The sequence below is a fragment of the Protopterus annectens genome, chromosome 5.part0 (genome assembly GCF_019279795.1).
Source record: "Protopterus annectens isolate FY-2018-M chromosome 5.part0, PAN1.0, whole genome shotgun sequence".
Classification (NCBI taxonomy): Eukaryota; Metazoa; Chordata; order Ceratodontiformes; family Protopteridae; genus Protopterus; species Protopterus annectens.
This window is the reverse complement of record NC_056735.1, coordinates 1,540,520,443-1,540,544,081: the sequence shown is the minus strand read 5'-3', so window position 1 is coordinate 1,540,544,081 and position 23,639 is coordinate 1,540,520,443.

Sequence of the window (23,639 nt, the reverse complement as noted above, 5' to 3'; positions counted from 1 at the left end):
TCCAAAGTACTTGTTGGACTGCTAATGAATGATTATGGTCCCCGACTGTTGCAAGAGCACTATCATGGATCAGATTATAAATCAGATACATGAAATAGTTTGGCTTGGGATCTGTCCAGTATTACCTGTATCCTCTGCACTGCTGAACAGTGTAGGAATCACCACGGAGACCTCAGAATAAAGAAGTGGAATACCCTCAATCATTGGATTTAGGAATGCAGGAATGATAGCACCTCACGGATGTGTAAATATAACGTACAGGTACTACTTGTAGGAGGTAGTAGCTGCATATGTTCATTACTGTTGTTCCTAATGGTATTCTGTTGTGTCCTGCTTTTCCCACAGCTGATATTGACAGGGCACTGAATTTGTGGCTCTATGAAGAAAGAATCAGAAGGATGAGAAATTCAAGTGGTATGTTTGCTTTGAAACGGTACTGTTATTATAGTATTATAGTGGTAAATACAGCTTATTGTGGGAAAACCTTGTATCACATTGAGTATGCATTTTTCCATTGTAAAGCAAAAGCATTCATGCTTTAGTATGTTACTTAGAACAATAGTTCAGTATTACAGAGTAGACAGGGGTGGTAATTTAGTAAACCACACTTCCAAACTATAGAGTACATGTTTAAGTTGACGTAAATATTGCAATGTAAAGTATGACCTATATACCATGGACAGCAAGATCATGCAGCAGATTGTTATCATTATAACATTGAACCTGTATTTATAAAGTGTAAAAGGGAAGAGTACTTGAATTATGCTGTATTCTAAAGGAAAGGTACAGTATTACAATAAACACTGCTTATGGGTTCAAATACCACACTCCACATATTTAAAGAAAGCTGTTCAAAATACTGTTTTAGGATATCCTCAATAAAAATACAGTCCTGTTATGCATTCATATTGATAGCATTAGGCATGCAGACCTCTATATCTGTGTCTCGTATGGCTTACTGTCCAATGTAATCAGTGTACCTGGAACATGCATATCTGTAATATATGCCCCCAAGAATGATTGTTAGATGTGATATGATCTGCACTACAGTGTGTCTGTGCTAGCAACAGGGTAGCATTCAATGTAGTAAAGTTAATTACTAACATCATTTATTATCGTGCATAGTATGGATCACAATATTGTACGTTATTTGTAGATGTTTTCTGTATTATCTGTGTGGTTACTAATGTTATTTTTTCTCACCCCACCCCTTTTTTATGCTATTCATATTTGCTGTTATTATTTCTGTTGCCGGATGGTACTGTTATCCTATCAAAATTAATAAACACCTTTAAGCAATGTATCATGATGGTGCACATTGTGCACCATCAAGCAATGATTCTTTAAAGAAAAGAAGTGAGTAAGATAGGAAAGTGGTGAAATGGGGAGCAAGCAAGTGGAAAAACAAAGTGAAAGAAACGCAGGAATGTTCATGAAGGGTTTAGGGAAACAAAACATAGCTATCTATTTCTTCAGCAGTAACAACTGGGAACATGTATGGTTTATTGGCTGAATCTGGACAGTCACTACCACAGAGAGGGGTGACAACAACATAATTACATTGTGGAGCCAATTGGACTAAATGAAGTGTGTCAAGTAGACATATGTGTGAAATGTAGAACTATATATGGCACAAATTTTTTGGGGGAGAGGTGCCTTTTTTTTAATTAAGGAGAGAGTGGACTATTGGGGAAGGGAGATAGACAAGTCTGGGGCAGGAAAGTTGGGAAGGTGAGAAAGTAATTGCAGACAAACAAAACATACAAGACAAAAGACCAAGAGACAGGGTCAGTGAAGGACACAAGATGGGGGTGAACACCTTGGATTGGGTGGGGGTGGGGAAGTTTGAGGTCCCATGGATGTCAGCACAGTCACAGTGACGCAAGTCCTCACCCACTGGACTGTCATCACTGTCGCATCACTGCCCCACTGCTTGCTGTGGCTGAAGTCTGCGCCTATGGCCAGTCTGTTTTACCAGGAATGAAAGCAGGCTATCCATCTGGCTTAGGCATGTGACCATAGTCTGGTACACAATCCTACATACCACATCTGGCAACTACCCCCAGTGATGTGTGCACCTGCTCCACCTATGTTCCCAGATGGGACCACATGCCTGGCCCCTGTGGCAGGAATACCTCAAGGTCCGGGTAGGGCAACGGCAGGGGGTGCAGACAGGCTGCAGCCCAGACGTACTCGGCCTTGGTGCTTTAGCTGATGGAGTGAGTGTAAGGCATATCATAGGAAACCAGCCTACCTTGCTGTGCTGTAATGATAACAGAAATAATATTCAAACCAAACAGTAAATAAAACATAAAACAAAGTAAATAAAAATGATAAAACATAAAGAAACAATTATAAAGCAGTATAAAAAGTTTTGAATAACATAAATACAAATAAAATGATAAATCCTAAAAATGACAAAATGTATTTCAAAACCAACAATTATGATATTATGCATAATAAAAAAATAGAAGTAAAAGAAATTATATAATAATGAAAGCAAAAAAACAGGTCGTCTCTCCACGATATAAAAATAGTCAATGTGTTCCAGTAAAATCCATAAGAAGTTCTTTATTAACTTAAAAGATAAAATGAGCGCTTTCGCGTAGACACCTCTACGCTTCTTCAGATGTAAAACAATAAAAATCAATCTCATTTAAATACAAAGAGAGGCGGGAAATTAAGCAATTAATGTGTCTATTATTCAATTACACCAACGATTGTTGTACGACACTGTTAACATACTATAGAAATGTAAAGCCATGATTCACATTTCAACATGATCTAGATAAAACAAATTCTATCTAAAAAACATTAATTTCAAATGCTAAATATATCTGACCACTAGAATCATAATACATTTTTACGTAAGAGACATCATCATATGCAGAGTATTCAGATCATTGTGTCAAAGATGAAAAACAACAATAAAACCTTATCAAGAGTGTATATCCTTCGTCAATTGACATGAAGGATTTACAGTATTATACTTTGTTGAACAGAGGCATGTCAAAATATGCGCCTAAGACATATCACTGGGTTTTAATTAACAGTTATCAAAAAAGTAGAAGTATAAAAATATAAAAAATATAAAAATATAATAATCATTTCATCAGTGTGGTAAAGATACCAGTCACAACTCAGTAAGATAAAATAAAATAAAATAATATAATCATTGATGCACAACTATTCTAACTTGCCTCCATCTATGGAAATACAAAGATCAAGATCTCCTGTTTTCCAAAACTGGTTTTACTGTGATAAAACTATTTATTCCAGGAGCTAGATGGGCACTCAACCTTAGTATCCAACTGAGTTCAATACTAGCAAGGCGGTTCATATTGTCCCCACCCCTCTCGCTTACCAACACTATTTGTAAGACCCTAAAGCAAAAACTGTGGCTGTTGTTGTCCATAATGTGCTTGGCAAGGGCATTGACTTCATTGCCTTTCCTTATGTCATAAATATGGTTGTAAATTCTGTCTTTCAATCTCCTGGTAGTAAGGCCCACATAAAACGCATCGCATTTTAAACAAGTGGCTAAATAAATAAAATTTTTTGAGTCACAGGTTGCATAGAGCCTGGGGGAAAAAACAAAACTCATAATAGGGTGTTTGTAATTTTGTGTGGTGGTTATAAATGCACACCTATTGCAGTGACCACATGGATATGTGCCTACTCTATCCTTCTTATGAAGGTTAGAAGTGTGAATCAAAGATCGATCCTTGCAGAGGATCTGTTTCAAATTGTCACTATTTTTAAACATAAACCTAGGAGTGTCACCCACTATCTTTTTAGTGGCAAGATCCATGGTTAAAATGTTCCAGTTTTTAATGATCACATTTTTTAACAATGTTATGTCGCTGGTGTACTTGATGATAAAGGGTACTTCCATTCGATTAGATCTCCCCACTGACCTTACTGATTTACCATTGTTATGGATAGTATTGCCACTGTTATTGGGTTCAAACCTACCCAATGTTGTTAATTTGATGTCCCTGACTGTTCTACTATCATAACCCCTATCTATAAAGAGTTGTTCCATCCAGTCAGCTTCTATTAGAAGAGTGGTAGATTCTTTACTAATTCTAGATAGTCTCACAAACTGACTTTTGATTATCCCAGGAAATATGTGTCTAGGGTGCATGCTGTCATAACTTAAGAGAGTATTTTTCCAACTCGATTTTCTATATAGTGAGGGAACTATTAACCCAGAATCAGAAATTGTTAAGGAGACATCCAAGAAATTAATACATACACTGGATACTTCCATCGTAAACTTAAAACACATGGTGGTGGAATTTAAATATGCCAGAAAGAGTTCAAATTCTGTTTTGGTGCCCTCCCAAACAATAAGAATGTCATCTACAAATCTCTTATAGAGTTTGATCTTTCTAAATTCATTGGTGTTAAAAAGATGACTCTTTTCCCAAAAGAAGACAGCTAGGTTGGCATAAGTGCTAGCACAGGGGGTGCCCATGGCAACCCCCCATTGTTGTAAATAGTGTTTATCATTAAAAGAAAATACATTGTTGTATAAAACTAAATCAAGCAAGTGACAAACTAGTATCAGTTTGTCAGTGCTGTAATCAGAATTGCCAACCAGTAGTTCTCTTATCGCTTATAGCTCATATTCATTTGGGATCGATGTGAACAAATTTTTTACATCTAGGGTTATGAGTAGATAATCTTGGGTGTTCACATTCAGATGTAGATTAGTCAGACATTCTAGAAGCTGGTAAGTATCTTTAAGAATAGAAGGTATTTTGTCTACCAAAAGTCTCAGTGTATACTCAATGAAGTTAGAGATAGTGGATGTAACCCATTTCTCACCTGCGACTATGGGCCTCATAGGGGTGGAAAAAATATTTTTATGAGTTTTAGGTGGTCCTTTTATAATGGGTATAACAGGAAAATCTATACAAAAATAATCATAAGTCTCTTTATTTATTTGTCTACACATGAGTAAGTCATAGATGTCATTCTTAACGTTTGCAGTGATTTTGTTAACTTCAATCGATGTTATCTCCTTATAGGTACTGTCATCAGAAAGAAGTGTCAGCATGTTTTCTAAGTAATCAGAGGTGTTTAAAACTACCACACCCCCTCCCTTATCTGCTGGTTTGATGGTCAAATCACCCACGTGTGTTAATTTTTTCAAAGAGTCAAATTCTTCGGTGGTAAGGTTATAAAATAAGTGTCTATTGCATTTGTTGAATAAAAATCATTTTCACATACGTTCAAAAAGCATTCAAAGTTTGAAGGCATAGCAGGCATAAAGCTGCTCTTTTTTCTTTTTTTTCAAAACAAGTTTATTGTTTTAACATATAAGAGAAATATCATAACAATTTTATACAAATAATTAAAAATAGGTATTATTATAATATTCAACAAAACAACTAAAGTATTTACAAAGACATCCACTACAATCAGATCAATTAATTAAACTAAAATACTGTGCTATTGAAATTAGAATTTTTTTAACACATTTTGTAAATTATCCCATACAATAAAATGTGATGTTTTTCTAGTTGTTCTCATTCTAATTGTGCTTATTTCCATATGACACATTATATTCATAACATTTTTAAATTCATTGAACGAAGGAGGTGTATCTGAAATCCAATTTCTAGTTATTATTTTCCTAGCCACTGCTAGGATAGACCATAACAAGGGAAGCTTAATCTTTTTAACACATTGAGGTACAGGTGTGTTGAATAATATAAGAGACTTAGAAATAATGAAATTATCTGTAAAAAGAGCCTGCAAAAATTCATTAATTGACTTCCAGAATTCTTTCAACTTCATACAGTCATAAAACATATGAGCCCAGTCAGCATTAATTTCTACATTACATCTCTTACATAGATTATCTTTATTATTAATTTAATTCATCATCAAAGGTGTATAAAAAGATCTATGTAAAAATTTCCATGTATAAAGTCTCCAGACAATGGAAGATGTAGTTCTATAAGCAGATTCCAATATATATTGTTTATCTTGTTGAGTTGGTGGGTCCCCATTAATAGAGGTGAAATAATTCCAGTATGAATCTACATTGTAAAAAGTTTCTTGTCTGATAATTTTATGTATATATGAAAGTTTACCTTTATCAGAAACTTTATGCTGTAAATTTATTATCAAGTAATCAATCAGTTTTGGAATAGATTCTTTAACTGTTATAGACATTAGATCTATTCTATCAATGAGATGTTGTCTAAAGATCTGAACCTCTAACCAGCAAGTTTCTCTTAGATCAAATTCTTGTTTTAAGAAATCTAGATTTTTAACTTTATTATCAGATATCAGCTGATACCAGTACTTTAGATTATTATCTATAGCTAAATGAGCTCCTTCAGAAGTAGATGACATAAGCATACCCTGAGTATAAATTATAGGAATACAATAAAATTCCATTCCCTATACTTAGGGTGCATGAATATAAAGTTACGATAACTAATAATAATATTTAATGGGTAACAGACCATATGTTTAGGTGTAATAGGTGAAGTACAAAATTCCTTTAGCAACCACAACATGGAGTTATTTATAATCATATTTTTATGTGTTAAGGAGATTTTCATGAAGTGCATACTAATTAGCTCCCAATAATCTTTCCATTTTGCGATATATGACCGATCTATTAATAAAGTAATAACTTTTATAATAGAAGAGATAATATATAAATTAAAGTCTGGAAAAGAAATACCCCCTTGAGACCAGCTATTAGTATGTTTCTTTAATGCAATCCTAGATCTATTAGGTGCCCATAAGAAATTTAACATTAGTGTATTCAGTTTCTTGATAGTTATTTTTGTAGGTGAAAGTATTATTGATTGTATTAAGTATAAAATCTTGGGGAATATTATCATTTTAATAATTGTAAGTCTCTCCTCCATAGTAAAAAACATATTATTCCAGGTATTAAAAAGATTTTGTATATTAAGAAAACAGGTATTATAGTTATTATATATAATAGATTTAATATCTTTAGATAGTATTATACCTAAATAAGTTATCTGACCTGAGTTGGGTACATATTTAGTAAAATCACTAATGAGAGTATTTTTTGTGTATATATAGGTAGTATTTTAGTTTTTTCTTCATTGAATATTAAACCAGAAATACTTTTAAAATTCATCATTTTATCAAATAAAGACTGCATAGAAGAATTAGATCCTGCTGATGTAATTAGAACATCATCTGCAAAAGTTGAATTTTGATGTTGTATTTTCTTCTATTTCAAAACCCTCTATGTCAGTACTGTTTCTAATCAAATTAGCCCAAGGCTCCATTACTAAAGTGAATAATAGTGGAGAATGTGGACATCCTTGCTTTGTACCTTTAAGAATGGGTATTTTTTGTGAAACATATGTTCCTACCTTAATATAAGCCAGAGTTCCTTTGTATAAATGCTCAATTAAATTTACAAATGTATCAGAGAAATTTGTGCATTTCAGTAAGGTAAACAGATAGTCCCAACTTACTGAATCAAATGCTGAACCTATATCAAGACTAATAAGTGTTAAATCTTTCTTTTTCCTATTTGCAAAATCAATTAATGTTAAAGTTCTTCTTATATTATCAAAAGTATTTCTATTTACAATGAAGCCCGTCTGATCTATGTCTATAATGCCGGGGATAATTGTCTTCAATCTATCAGCAAAAATACTCATAAACATTTTATAATCAACATTAAGTAATGAGATGGGTCGATATGAAGAACATCTAGTTGGATCTTTATTAGGTTTTAAAATTGGTGAAATAAATGTATATTGCCAAGATGGGGGGTTATTAACTCAGTTTGGGCCAGAAAAAAAACTTATGTATTAATGAATATGTAGTTTTAGAAAGGATTTTATATATCTCTGGTATAATACCATCATTACCCGGTGCTTTGTTTGATTTAAGCTTATTTAGTTGTGTAATAACTTCTGTATATGAAATACTCTTGTCCAATAGTTTAATCTGTTGTTTATTAAGCTTTTTATTCATGTTTGTGGTTATAAACTCCTTTATTTTATCTTTAGGTTCCATGTTAATGTTGTTATGGTTAATCTTGTGAAAGTGATTTCTAAATTCATCCAGTATTTCTGGTATACTAGAAACATTCTTCTTTTCCTTAGAGAAAATATTTCTTTGATATGGTTTTGTTTATTCAATCTTTTGTTTTATTTTTAAGTCTATGTAAGTATTTGGGGCTTATTGAATAAGACAAAAACTTGTATTTCTCTAAAGTTATTTTAACTTTATGAGTTAAAATTTCTTTGTATTTCTCATTTAGTTTGTTTATTTCTTCAATAACTTTCTTGTCCATAATATTTTCTTTATTATTATGTTTATAAGAGTCTAGTTTACTTTGAATATCTAACAATTCCTTATCCCAAGATTTCCTTTTGTTATTATACCATCTGATACTTTGTCCATATAGATATGATTTTAAGGCATCCCAAACATAGACAATGGAGACTTCAGGAGTATTATTTATGTCTAGAAAATGTTGTACTTCTGAAAGTATATATTCTTTATAGTCTTTTAGCTGAGTTAAGTATGCTGGTATCCTTTGATCTGAACATTATGAGTATGTTTTATCATGAATTGAAAAACAATTGAGTTATGATCAGATATAGGACATGAAATGATTTTGGAATTAATTAAATCTGTTACCATCTGGTTAGAAATAAAGACCCTATCTATTTTTGAATAAGTTTTGTATCTGTTAGAAAAAAAGGTGTACGGTGATGATTTTGACTCTATCTGATTATTAATATCATTCAAATGATAAGAATTAGCAAAATCATTTAAATGTTTTGCATTAGATGTAATTCTTCTTTTCTTTATAGTGGTAGTATCACTTTCATGTAGTATACAATTAAAATCACCAGCTAAAATAATATCCCCTACAGAGAATGATATGATCTTATCAATATGATATTTCACTGTATTAATACCAATTCCAGGTATCCAATATACATTAATTAAAGTGTAAGTCTTCCCATTAATTTGTATTGTAACCATACAAAACATTCCTTTGTCATCCTGATAAGACTTAATGGTTTTAGGAATGGGCATACTTTTATTCCATAAAATAGCCACTCCTCTTTTTTTCTGAGTGTGCTCTGAACTAACCAATACTGTATACTTATTAGTGGCTAGTTTATCAATATCTTTTTCAAGAGATGGGTTTCTTGCAGGAAGACTAGATTGGCCTTGTGTAGATTAATGTATCTTATTAGGCTTGCCCTTTTACGGATTATTCAATCCATTAATGTTTAAAGAAATTCCTTTTAAAGATGTCATTTGGCATTTTAAAACTCAAGAATCTTACGATCAAAAAAACAAATAACAAGATAAATAATGCTACATCTCCTCTTTGAGGTGTACCTTTAAACATAGCTGTATTTATTAAATCTCTTATGGGATTTTGTATAGGATTCAATTTTGTTTGTAGTGACAATGAGTGTACAAAATATATTGTGGATGTCAAAACTATATACATATAACAATGAACAAGTGAAAATAATGTAAGGATTAAACCTTGCATCCCGCCTGGAGTTGAAAACTCCAACTTAGAGCAGTATTTACTACTCAAGTTAACCCCCTACCCTAAGCAGCAGTACCTCAGCTACCACCTTATCAATTTAATACTAGTTATATTTAACTGAGGTTAACAGTTTTCAATTCAATTATCTATCAAGACAAAACTACACATTTGGCAAAACAGCATCATATAAACTAAAATAAACTTTTTTTTTAAAAAAAAAAAAAAAAAAAAAAAAAAAAAATGTTCATACTATTATATAGATCTATGTAATATATAACACTTGTATTCTAATAGCATTCAAATAATCTTAATGTTAGAAATCAAGAGGAGAGAAAATTATGTTCTAACATTCATTTAAATCAAAAACTTTGGCTAATATGATTCAGACATTACATGCATTAAGATGCATCTATTTTCTGTCATGTGAATTCTATCAACAGCTTCCAAAAAAATCTTGAATTGTTTGTATATGAGCATTTACTTAAACTCATTATTGTCAATAGAGTAAAATATTGTATTCATAAAAATTATCATAAATCATATTGCATAGTTATGCAGATTCTCAGAAACACCTGTGTTATTATCTAAAAAAAAAAGCCATCACACACATAAACACAGACACACACACATATACACACACACACATACCCACACACACACACACACACACACACACACACACACACATACATATACACATATATACATACACACACACACACACACACACACACACACACACACACACACACACACACACACACACACACATATATACACATATATCTGATCTCACCGAGCCGTGCCCCTGCAGAGCACCATCCCACTTGCCATCCCCAGAACAGATCTGTCCGCTTCACACAAAATAATGCACAGCAAACACACACTAGCAACCAGATTTTACAATCATGCTAACCTACTGCTTTAAAATATATCACATGACATTTCTTCCAGAATAGAGTTATAAGATTATTTATGCTTGTCAATCAGATGAATTAAATGAGTTATAGTAAAGTATATGTTTGGGACACAAGTTTTTAACACAGATTATTATGCTACTGTTAAGTAGATTTTCAAAAACATTTAAATAAATGTTTCATTTTCTATGGCTTCTAAAATAAGATATTTACTTGCTACAAGAAACTACATCATCTAAACTCATCATAACTGACACATTTTATGAATAGAGTATTTTTCCTGAATCTGTGGTGTGTCAGTGTGATAACCTTGTCAATGTTTATACTAACTGCTTTCAGTTTCTCTGTGAAAATTCTGTGAGTGAAGCTTCTGAGGAAACTCATGGACACTGTGCATGAGACAGCCCACATCCCAGATTGTCTCCCTTAACATTTTGGTGGGAAACTTATTAAAACTTGTGGCAAACATTCATTTTGTCAATTGTATTCATAGAAATCATTACAAATCATATTGGATAGCCATGCAGACTCTCAGAAAAAAAGTCATCACACTCACACACACACACACACACACACACACACACACACACACACACACATATATATATATATATATATATATATATATATATCTGATCTCACTGAATTGTGTACCTGCAGAGCACCATCCCACTTGCTGTCCCCAGAATAAATCTGTCTGCTTTATACAAAACAATGCACAGCAAACACATATTGGTAACCAGATTTTACAATCATGCTAACCTACTGCTTTAAAATATATCACATGACATTTCTTCCAGAATAGAGTTATAAGATTATTTATGTTTGTCAATCAGATGAATTAAATGAGTTATAGTAAAGTATATGTTTGGAACACAAATTTTTAACACAGATTATTATGCTGCTGTTAAGTAGATTTTCAAAAACATTTAAATAAATGTTTCATTTTTTATGCCTTCTAACATAAGACATTTACTTACTACAAGAAACTACATCATTTAAACTCATTATAACTGACATATTTTATGAACAGAGTATTTTTCCTGAATCTGTGGTGTGTCAGTGTGATAACCTTGTCAATGTTTATACTAACTGCTTTCAGTTTCTCTGTGAGAATTCTGTGATTTGAAGATTCTGAGGTAACTCAAGGACATTGTGCATAAGACAGCCTACATCCCAGATTGTCTCTCTTAACATTTTGGCGGGAAACTTATTAAAACTAGTGACAAACATTCATTTAGCAGTGTAAATGCATCTAAACATGACAGAACCTCCACAATGTATTCCACAGATCATCACAGCCTCTATGCAAGTGAAATTAAACTCAAAATTACCAACAAGCAATAAAACTCAGCATTCTTCTCCCAACTCAATTTTCATACAAATCCTATTATTCACTGTGCCCACACAGTCAAAAGCATTTCTATATATTAATAAAGAAAAGAAAAGAGAGTAGAAAATAAAAGGGAGTGAGGCAGAAATAAAAAAATGTAAGAGAAAGCTGTAAGAAGTATATACAATGGAATGTTACTTACTGTTTATATTAATAGAGTTAAAAATAAAACATATTATTTACTCTTATTTAGTTCTGATTATTATTAGTTAAAGCATGACAGATTATTTACAAACAAGCATAAGCAGTATAATCAAGAAAGTATAATTAGAAATAGCATTTGAAGAACTTATAAACTTTTACAAGAAATAAATATGTTATTATTCTATTAATGATATTTTCATTACTGTTCTCTCCCTGCCCTCCCCACCCTTTACCCACTACATAATCTAAATAGAATGTCATTGTTTAAACAAAGAAAATAATAAAAGAAGAAGGAAAAAAAAGATAAAGATAAAAAATGTATCAAATTACTAACCTTACTTTTTCAGAAAGAAAACAAATCGAGTCACAGCCTGCCATTAAATCCTCAGGCATTTTGACTGGTTATGAAACAAAACATTTCTTTGCACATAGAGAATAACTTTGATTAAATCTTTTCCAAAATATTTGTGGCTTTCTGGAAATGCAGGAACTATATTCAAAAAGATTAATAATGAACTAAAATGATGAGAGAGAAAAAACATATAACAAATCATTTGTTTTTAGTCTCTTCTTCTTCTCTGAAGTCTTCCAGGAAGCTTCAGTTGCCAATCTCTTTAATGAAGAACTAGCCCATTCCATTTCTTCTATTTTATCCAAAATCCTTTTTTTTGACAAACAGTAAAGCAGAGTCTAAATCATCAAGACCTTAGGACCATCAGGAAGGAAGATTTTAAGCTTGGCAGGAAACAGAAGGTATGTTTTAAACTGTGCTTTTTAAGCTCCCTTATTAGTGGCAGAAAAACTTTTCTTTTAGCAATTACCATGGAAGAATAGTCATTGTCAAAACGCACAGTTGTCTCATTAAACTTAACAGGAGCTTTAGCCCAAGCAGATTTAAGAACCATCTCTTTATCAAAGATGATAGAAATCTAACTATAACTGATCTAGGATAGTTTTTGTTAGAGTTAGTATTAGCTATAGATCTATGTGCTCTTCGATACCAAAAGAGAATGCTTCTGGTAAATCTAAAGTTTTAGGGAGCCATGTTGTTAAAAAGAAGTAATATTGTTACCTTCAATATTTTCTGGCAGTCCAAAAATCCTAATGTTATTGCGCCTAGATCTATTTTCCAGGTCATCCAGCTTTGTTTGTAAATGTGTATTTTGTTTCAGCAGAAACTCAATGTTGATTTCCTCTTCTTGTATTTTATTTTCCATGTCATTCACAGCTTCTTCTATGCCTGTCATCTGGATCTTCTGTTGTTGCAGGTCCATATGTAACAAGTCTATTTGTTTTGTATTTTTTCTATGAAAGTGTCTATTTTAGTATCCATTTTATCCATCTTAGCAGTAAGTTGCTGGACTATAATTATCAGAGACTGAAGTTCTTTCTTGATGCTGGAGTCTTGAGAATTTGTCTTACTGGAACTCATTTCAGACTGATAAACTGACAGGAAAATTTCCAAAGTAATTTCTGACAGGAATATTATTAAGATTTCCTTTCTTTTTTAGATATAGTTCAAGAACTATATAAAACAAACATATTTAGAAAGAAAATTACTTCAAGAATTAATTTTTTAAGTAATTAATTCCTGTCAATGTAATGAAATTGGTGGAGCTGAAGAAATCTGCTGCTATCCTGTGTTCATCCTTGGCCACGCCCCCAGCTGCTCTTTTTTCTGAAGTTGAATAGCTTCTTGTTGCTGTTGTCTAAATCTACATTATCTTTAAAATGACATTTTATAGAAACTGAGCGACAGAATAATCGTAAATCAATCAGAGTTTCACTCAAGTAGCTAGTTTGTGCAGGAACAAAATTTAGTCCTTTGTTTAACAAGCTGATGTCAGAATCTGTTAAGTGAAATGTAGATAAATTAAAAATTAAATCATTCAGTTTCTTATTTTTTAATTTCTTATTTTCCTTGTTGGACCTTGCCTTTCTACTGAGTATTTTCTCTTCCTTGGTCCACGGCTGCTGGAATGACCCCTTGCCAGGGATTGTTTGATCGGATAGGGTAAAAAACGCCCACTGTCCTGGCTCCAAGGGAGGTGTCCCCCTGGCTTCTGTTTAATGCTTGTTGGTTCGGTGGGGGTGTATCTAGTACAGAGTCAGAGTTGGCAACACCAATAGTCAAAGGTAGCTCGGTCAAAATTTCTTGTCTTCCTTTACTGCTCGCTGCAACAGATGAAGTGTGGGCAGTAGCAATCTGAATACCATCATTAGATGATGTATGGTTAGAGGAGAAATCATTGGTCATAGTGTGAACCATAGATTGATTGCTGTTGGATCTAGGCCAAACAAAAATTTGGCCTAAGGCAAAATCATTATGGTCTCTTTGTATTTTTCTCTGTTTAGTCTGTTTCAGTCTATCACTAAACAGGTTGACTTGCGTGCGAATATTGTCAATTCTTCTTCTACAGTACTCAGAATTAAAACGCTCAGTTATAGTCTTATAAGTGCTATCAACCTTGTTTCGCAAGTCTGTTTCAAGTGGAGAAAAGTAATCAATTAGAAGCCTCATGTAATTAAAGCCCAATTCAATATTTAAATCCTGCCATTTCTTTAGAAGGATTGGGTGATTTTCTCCATATTATATAATAATAAATAATTTGAATTTATTGATAATACAATAAAATAAAAAAAGAAAAGAAATCCATTAATAAATATAAGAAGGGGGGTGAGAGAATAAAAAAGAAACATTAGTAACCAAAAAGATAATATACAATGCTTTCTCCAATGAAGGTATCCTGTGCTTTAACATTCTACTGTAACAATACCAACTGCTAAGAACTTTTCTATATTACTTTTTCTGCATTGTTGGTCATCATAGTGGCGATAGCATTGTTCCTCAGTGCAGGGGATACCAGTTGCACTGGTAAGGGCCCTGGCCAAACTATCCCAGGCTTCTGACTTGTACTGGGAGCAAGTGTAGTTCTTCTGCAGCAGCCAGGCCACATGGTCCTTAACTAGGAGTCCAATAAAGACATTGGATTCTTGGACATCTCAGAACTGTGCCCTAAAATGCACTCCCTCACCAGCACCTTCCATTGCTGCTCAAGGAATATCTCAAACTGTCTATAGCGCAATTCCCATCTATTTACCTTTAAATAGCATGTTTCCCACCAATTGTGCTTACTGAGGCTAAGCACTGTTTACATTTTGATACATTTAAAAAAGGTATGAGCTGCATACCATCACGCAAACATGGTAAGACAAGTGCATTGGTTTGTGTGCTGCTAAGCAGCGTGCACCTTTTTCAAATATATCCATAAATAATTTACAACCAATTCTATTTCAGCTTTGTTTCATTATAGTACCTCTTTATTTGTATATGATGCAATGTCACAACACTATAAATAAAGTCTGCATATCCTGGACCATCTGAACTGTAGTCCAGCACTCTACACATGTCACCACAAGATTTGTTACATGTAGTCAGGTATTTTAGTATTCATTGTTAAGTGGATGGTATGCACATAGTACAGCCCCACTTACTGGGTTGGTGGAATGCTCAGCTGTGCTGAGCTATAGCACTTGAAATCATCCGGTTTCTATTTTCGGATATCTGGGTCATGTCTGATACATGTAAGACTTGTCAAACACTGCTGTGCACTGAGCAAACATGGTATTGCACAAAATAAAAAAGTGGAAAACTCAACTATATACATATAACTAATTCTGACAGTCTTTTCATGGCTTTGGCTGTTATTTTTATGGTGTTCCTCATAAAATCTGTGGTTTTGAAATAAGCATTCGGGATGGAGGGCAATTAATACAGACTGATTGTTTTGTGTAGGACTAGGAGGTAAGGAGATAAGGGAGTAGTATGACAGTGCTCCCCTGTACATGGATTCATCAACCCTGTTGTTCTATGAGGTTAAATGGCCAAAACTACTAGCACATGCCACGAAACCTCACTTAGGAGCACAGAGCAACATTAATATGGATTGCACATTGCTGAGAGTACATTGTGGCCATGTATATGGATACACTCTGTGTAGGCTCTACAAGGAGCCTACACAGAGTTTATTGAATCCTGCTGATTGTCTCCCTTATTGATTCCATTCTTACAGCAGTTGAGTAGGGTCTTTTTTAATGGTATCTTCTTCACCGATCCTCCAAATTCCTTTAATAATGACAACTGTTCGATAATCCAGAAGTCCCTACATGACTTCACTTTGCCACTTCCATATTTTGGATCAAGAAATATTCATCCAACAAGTGTACAGTCCCAGCTGGTGAAAAATAACTTTCCCTACTTACTCCTGAATTCCTCAAGGATCCACTTTTGGACCCCTCCTGGTAACTAATTGTTTACACTCACTCCTGTAAATAACCAATATCCTCTTCTACAGAAATTATACAGTTATCTTGAGAACATCCTCTTTGAAACAACCAAATGCAGCCTGATATTGGAAAAGTCCAAAACATGCAAGGAAAAACAACTACTACTTAATTGCAGTAAGACAAAGCTTATGTTTTTACTAGCTTTGCTAAAACATTTATAAAAACCATGCCTCTGGACTCTGTACTCTTTTTCCTTGTGACTACTACCTCATTTAATTACTTAGTTCTACATTTAAGTATCACTTTAGTAACATCATTTGCTACTGATACATGCATCATCCTACTATAATGTAACATTAACAAGACAATTAATGTCTGCTCCCAAATATCAGGATTCCTGACTTCTTTAAGCAGGGCTGAAGTTGATAAAGACATTCATATGTAAGCACCATTTATAGATTTTGCAGAATATTCTCTTCTCCACCATATTATCATCAATGCCTTTCATTATTGCATGAAAATGGCTGCTATTTCTTACTTATTTATTTAATTAGTTAAAATGCAGTGACAATGGTGCAATAGGTAATAAACGTGGCAGTGGTGTAGAAGGTTGTGAGTTCTACTCACACCAGATAGATGGAGATGGATGGATTTTTATTTATTGGCACTTGTTTATCAGAATAGACTGACTGAGCAGTACTCTTTTTCAGTGGAGGAAAAGTTCCATTTTATATGATTCCATATATGACTAAATCTTATATTTCTTACTCTATCCATCCATTCTTTTTCTGATAGCCTGTTTTTTTTTTAGACAAGGACCCCCCCCCACATGGAAGCCTACACTAGCAGCCACTGGACACAACATAGCACGTACACATGACCACACAAGCGCTTCATATGAACACACACACACACACACACACACACACACACACACACACACACACACACACACACACACACACACACACACACACGCACACACACACACACACACACACACACACACACACACACACACACACACACACACACACACACACACACACACACACACACATTTTTAAAAGTACACATGAAGGTATTTGTAATCTGGTATGTTAAGCGGGCACTTATGAAGTGTAAATCCCACCACTGCCAACAAAGGGTGAAGTAACAGCACGAAAGTGCAATAAAGCTTGTTTCAATAACTAGTCTATAAAGTGATTGGTTGTTTGGGTATAAGACATGAGATTATTGGATGGATACTTAGATTTCTTTGTGTGAGTGGGTCCATTTTGTTTTGATGCAATCAGTTATGTTTTATTAACATGGAAAAAGAAGAATAATAGCCTTATTTAAAATTAACATCTGAACTTGGCTGGTTTGCACCACTCACACTGGAATTGGTGTATTTTGTGGTTATTAGTTGTTTTTTGCAAGGAGCAGCTGATTACTTTTGGGGTGGTATTCAGAAAGATTTGTAAAGCAGAGGCAATGTAAAAAAATAACACAAATGTTTCAATGCATTAGATGATGCTTAGCTATGTAGAATGTGACATAAGAACAGCATGCTAGGGAAAGGACTGACTCAAATGCCCAATTTAGCATAGCTATAACTAGGAAAGAGGAAAGGGGGCAACTGCCACAGACACAATCTCTTAGGGAGTGCAACCATCAGGATTTTTGGGACATTTCAGTCTTTATGAACCAACAAGGATATTTCAGCCTCATAAAGTAATTTGGATACTACATTCACAGTTACTATTAGACGTTCAGTATGCTAATAAGTGGTACCATTATAGCACACAGATTATTACAGTCAGTCACTGAATACTTTTCTTGATTATTTTATTTTAATTTTTGTGAGCTGCATTCTGGAGAGCTGGCCAAGGCATCAGATTACCTAGTTTGGGCTCTGCAATTTGGTATGATAAAAGACTGCAGTCACAATAGTACTGGAGATGACATTTAAACAAGAACATTAGAAATAGGGGCTGCAGTGAATAACAGTCTGTACTACCATATATGCATACTGACTGCACAGGAGATGTCTATGAGTGCAGGGCTGCAAAATAGCAGACAGTAGTATCATGACCACTGCTGCTGTCGGCGTGACACAGGGTGTGAATGGTGCCATATCATTTGGTTATTAATTTAATACATAATTATTTAATTTATTTATTAGCATTTGTTTACTGGGTAGTCAAAATGAACAAAAGAGGTGATAACTTTTCAGCAGATGCCCAGGGAGAAAAGTTCTGCTGAGTTATTTGACCTGGTAATTTGAAGGAGTAGTTTATCAGTAGAGCATAATGTTTTGCTAGGTAAATAGTTTTGGTGTTTATTGCTTACGACTGGACATTGGCCTGGCCTATATAGAAGTTTGTCTATTGCTGTTGTTGTTAGTATTATAGGTAATGGGATTGATTAGGCATGTTTGCTGGAAATATGGCTACCTTATTATTGTATTATTCTAAAGGGAAGAGTAGTGTGGTTTCTGAGTTAATTAGTATACAAGTTACATAAAGGACAGCAAGGAGCAGGAAGCAGGATGCCAGGTATATATTTGCTCTGGAGATGAGGAAAGGTTTGATTCTATACAATTCTCCAAGCTTTTGGTGTTCTTTAAATTACTTTGCTCATGTGAAAGTCAGAATTGAGGTTTTCATTGATAGTTTCTGATAGGAGTCTTGTGTGAGACAAAAGTTCAAATTTGGTAAGCTTTAAGGAGATTAAGGTAAAGCTGAGTTTTTGTTCACAGTATTGTTTTCAGGCAGAAAGGATTAATTTGGATTTTTTTTAGGATTTAGTCATGAGTTACAGAGCCACTATTCAAATGAATGCAGGAATTCCTTGGAGATGTATTAAAGATTACCTTGATTTTGTGCAGAGCATAGGAGGGTAAAGTATTGTGTGATGGTACCATGTTTAGAGGCTTTGTGAAAAACATTTATGAATATTCCAAAAAGAAGTGGCCAAACTATGGAGCCTTGGGGGATACTGATGGTTACAGGGAGAAACGAGGAGTTGGAGTGTTTCCATTTGACTACCTGACATTAATGTAAGAGGTAATGTTTGAACAAGTAGAGGGATGGAGCACTGAGTCCAATAGTGAAAAGTCTTTGAATGAGAAGAGTATGGAATACTGTATCAAATGCTTTTTACAGGTCTGATATGGGCATGTGTATTTAAAGCTGTGATGAAGGCTGACTTCAATAAGGTCATAGCATCATCTAATTGGCAGACGTTGGCAGGAATGTGTGTGACTTCTGTATGGAGGAGGGGGATAGGGCTCCTACCACATAGAGATCTGCCAAGGACACTTAAGCATATAATCATTGAAGTACATGTGAAACTGACCAATGGACATATCTTGTTGTAGGAAATCGATAGTGTCAACAACCAGAGATTGAGAAGTTATTGCAGACTGTATATGATGCCAGATATGTCCTTGGCATGGGTAAAGCAAACATTGCTTTCATGGACCAAGCATGACAAGGTGTTGTGATGGACATCATTTCTGGGGTGGCCATAACAGAGTAGAAGTATAGTTGTGCCACAGGGTCACCAATATGGTATTATAGAAAAAGGGTATTGTCTGAGGCAGGAGCACTGAATGGTCTTGACCACTAACACCAAAGCATCTGAAAGAGATGGAGGAGTTCCTAGTAATCCTGTGATGGACAGATGACAGAAAACTTCTACCTGACATTTGCTTGAATGTAGAAACTGTTCTGGTAACAGCTGCCTGAGTGTCTGCAGGGAACGGACAAGGTTAGTCTTAGCATGCTCTATTACAATTGTACACTGACTCCACATATGAATGGTTTATACTTCTGAACCTATATGTCTGTCATTTCTACAGGTATATCAGACATGACTTTTTGTACCACAAGGTTTGCCTGTGCCCTTATGCTGTGCAGTTAATTGGCATGTAACAATATGTGTACCATGAGTTTGAGGGACTGCCCCATGTTCCTGAATCATCACAGGAATTTTGTTTTACATTTTCACAGGGCCAGCTGATAGAGGCTGCTGAATAACAGGTTGGCACATGCCTGATATCAGCAGGTTAACTTTGGCCAATGCACATGGCACATTCCAATGACACAATGGCACTTTCAAAGTGCACAGATCCCTTACATACTCGATGTTGATCAAGGAGCAGGCTAAACTTCTAGCATTACCTGTGCTTGGCAATAGACATCTTGTCCATGTTAGTCATGCCTTAACTACACATTGGTCTCCTCCACTGACAGCATCAGGGTGCCACACTGTCAAAGATATGCAGCAACCCACCATAGGGGAGATTTGAGTAGATGGCGGTCATAGTCATTACTCCATGACATAATCTTACCAAAAAACACACTTGGCAACAATTGTCAGATTGATCCCGACACAGACTGCCACTATACACAGTGCAATAGAGATGTGATCATCCTGGGTGGCCTGCATAATGATATACTATATATTCATAGATTGCAGGATGACCTGTTCTGCATGCTGACTGATATGACATACAGGCATTTGGAGCAAGCATGCTTCCTCCAAGGTTAGTGGAAACCAACTTATCATTAACTGATGCATCCATGGGGTGTACGGCAATCACCATCCATTGCACCTGGAAAGGCCATACATGCCATGGATGGGCAAGGTTTTTGGTTTGTGGTGGATAACTACAGTCCCAGATTAAATGATTTTCCTGAACATTCCAGATATGGCAACATTGATACTATTGTCCACCCCTAGGCCTTAGCACTCATACAGTTATAGCCAGCATTTGTCAGGCTCCTCTGATAGGATACAACACACTCCCAGACCAGCTGCTCTTTGTTCTGCAGTTCAACATCATCTGTATCTCCACTTGGCCTATGCAGTGAAATATCTGGCTGTGGATGTTTGCAGATTCATAGACAACCAGCCATCTATTGCCTCTCCACATGGCAGGCAGCAGTGGGGTTTCCACACATGCTCCCAAAGTACCACACCATCCCTTGGACAGGATGCTTCTAATTGATACTGCAGGGCACAGGGTACACCCAGCCATGTTAACAGCAAGAAAGCTGCACCCTGCACTATAGGTTGTGATCCCTAGCCATATACATTGCTACCATGCACCCACCCACATTTCTTGCTCCTGTTGCAGGTTTCCCATCCCCTATGCCTGTGTCACACCCTATCTTTGCAAAAAGATGATGGTGACTCTGCTTAACTTACCTCTCTGGCATGTTAAGGTAAGGTAATGCCTGCTGAGCAACATAACCAATAAATGCACTGTAATGCCTAGTATGGGTGTGTAAATGAATGTTTCTGCTTTATTCTGTGTTATTCATGGCATAGTCCATTGCTATGTGCCAGACAATACTTCTTTATCAGTGCCGTAAAATGTTGCTTTCTCCTCTCCTTTCCATATGGTACTTTTGCAGCCAGTTCATCAGATGACTCCTTCCCCAACTCCTCCTCCTCTACTGCAGCCAAAGGTCTCTCAAGCAGTAATATGATTCTGCCGCATTGTTTTACTTTTATGCACCATATTGTGTCACATGGTGCAGACCACAAACATTTTCCTGCAGATATCTATGTCATAATGTAGTGGACCACCAGCTGTATGCAAGCACTGAAACAATTCTTTATAAGTCTGAACACTCGTTTGGTGATATTTCATGTCTGTGATAATTTAATGTTGTAGGATATCTGCACCACAGATGGGGGCTAAAGATTGAGGTCATCAGTCATAGTTCCAAGACAAAAAATACATCTGCAACACACAACAGTGGACGCCATTATGAGTGGTCTCCCATCCACATCCATGGAAGCAGTATATCCAGACTTCTGTGGCTATTAATGTGAGTACCTACCAATTAGAAGATCCTGTGGAGACTCATAAGCACATTAAGTTCTGATATAGTACACACATGTGGCAGCTGTGATAATCATGGGAACTGCCTGGATAATGCACAAAGAAATTGTATATAATACTCTGTGCACTGGTCACCATGTGGCAGTGGATGGCACGGAACGCTTGAGTTGATGTACTGAATGTCACATGGGGTAGGTGGGGTCTTGATGGCAATATGGATGCGGGCAAAGGAACCTAGGACCTCAATGAAATATGCTGTGTCATAAAATGCCTGCATTCTGGTTGTTCTACTGTACTACCCATGAAAACTAAACATGCACTGCCACATGCTGCAGCATCATTTCAAGGGACTGGTGAATGTTTCCTGAAGCCAGTGTCTGAGAAACGTCTAGTGTGTCCCCTGGAGACACAGAAATGTCCCAATCTCAAGAATAGTTAATACTGCACAAATCATCATGACTTATGAGATTGGCATTCCATGTATCCCCTTTGATTCCATGTGTGGATAACATGTCTACCAATTTGTACATTTTACCCATACAGTATTAGTCAAAAACGTCTTGGTTAAGCACTTTGTGGTATGTCAATCAGCAGCAATCCCATCTTATGATATGGTGAGCAGCAATGTACAACATCACAGACACTGGTTCCAGAGGCATGCAGTAATGTATTCTGCTCTGCTAAATTTGATACTGTATAAAGTGGTGGGCAGCTGTGCATAACATCACAGACACCGGCTCCAGAGGCAGGCATTAATGCATTCTGCTCTGCTGATACTGTATAATGTGGTGGGCAGTGATGTATAACATCATAGATGCTGGTTATAAAGGCAGACAGTAATATATTCTGCTCTAATAATGTTGCTGTTGCTTCTACCATTATAATCCAAGTTAACCTTTGTACACTGAAAAATCCAGGTATTCAGAATAAATCATCACTGTGGATTATAGCACTAATCTTCTACATTTCTGAATAACTCTTTCATGTTTGATTTCATCACTTGAATACGTGATCGTTTTCATTAGTATGTTGCGACTCATTGCATAGTATTATGCTGAGATTTGCATGCTATGCATACTGCAGTATTTCTACATATTCATGCTTTTTGTGGCTCTGAAGTAATCCCCTCCTTGTGTATCACCACTCGACACACTATTTTACATAACACTTAGCACCAGTCATTTCTAAATCCCCCCAAAATAACATTTGCAATACATGCAATTATTCTTACAGATACAGAGATAATAATTACCTGCTATTAGCTGCTTTTAAACTATATGTTGTGTTCATTAATGCATACATAAAAGCTATTTTAATGCCCAAAATATTATGTGTATAACCCATTGACTCAATATATTACAAAATAAGAATGTTTGTTTAAAGGCTTAAGTTTTTTTTCCTGATCCTGCAGTATGACTTCATATTTCTTCATGGAATTCAAAACCCACAAATTAATTATAATGATGTTGTAGATAATAGAGTATATGAAATGCATTTCTGTCAGGAAAAATG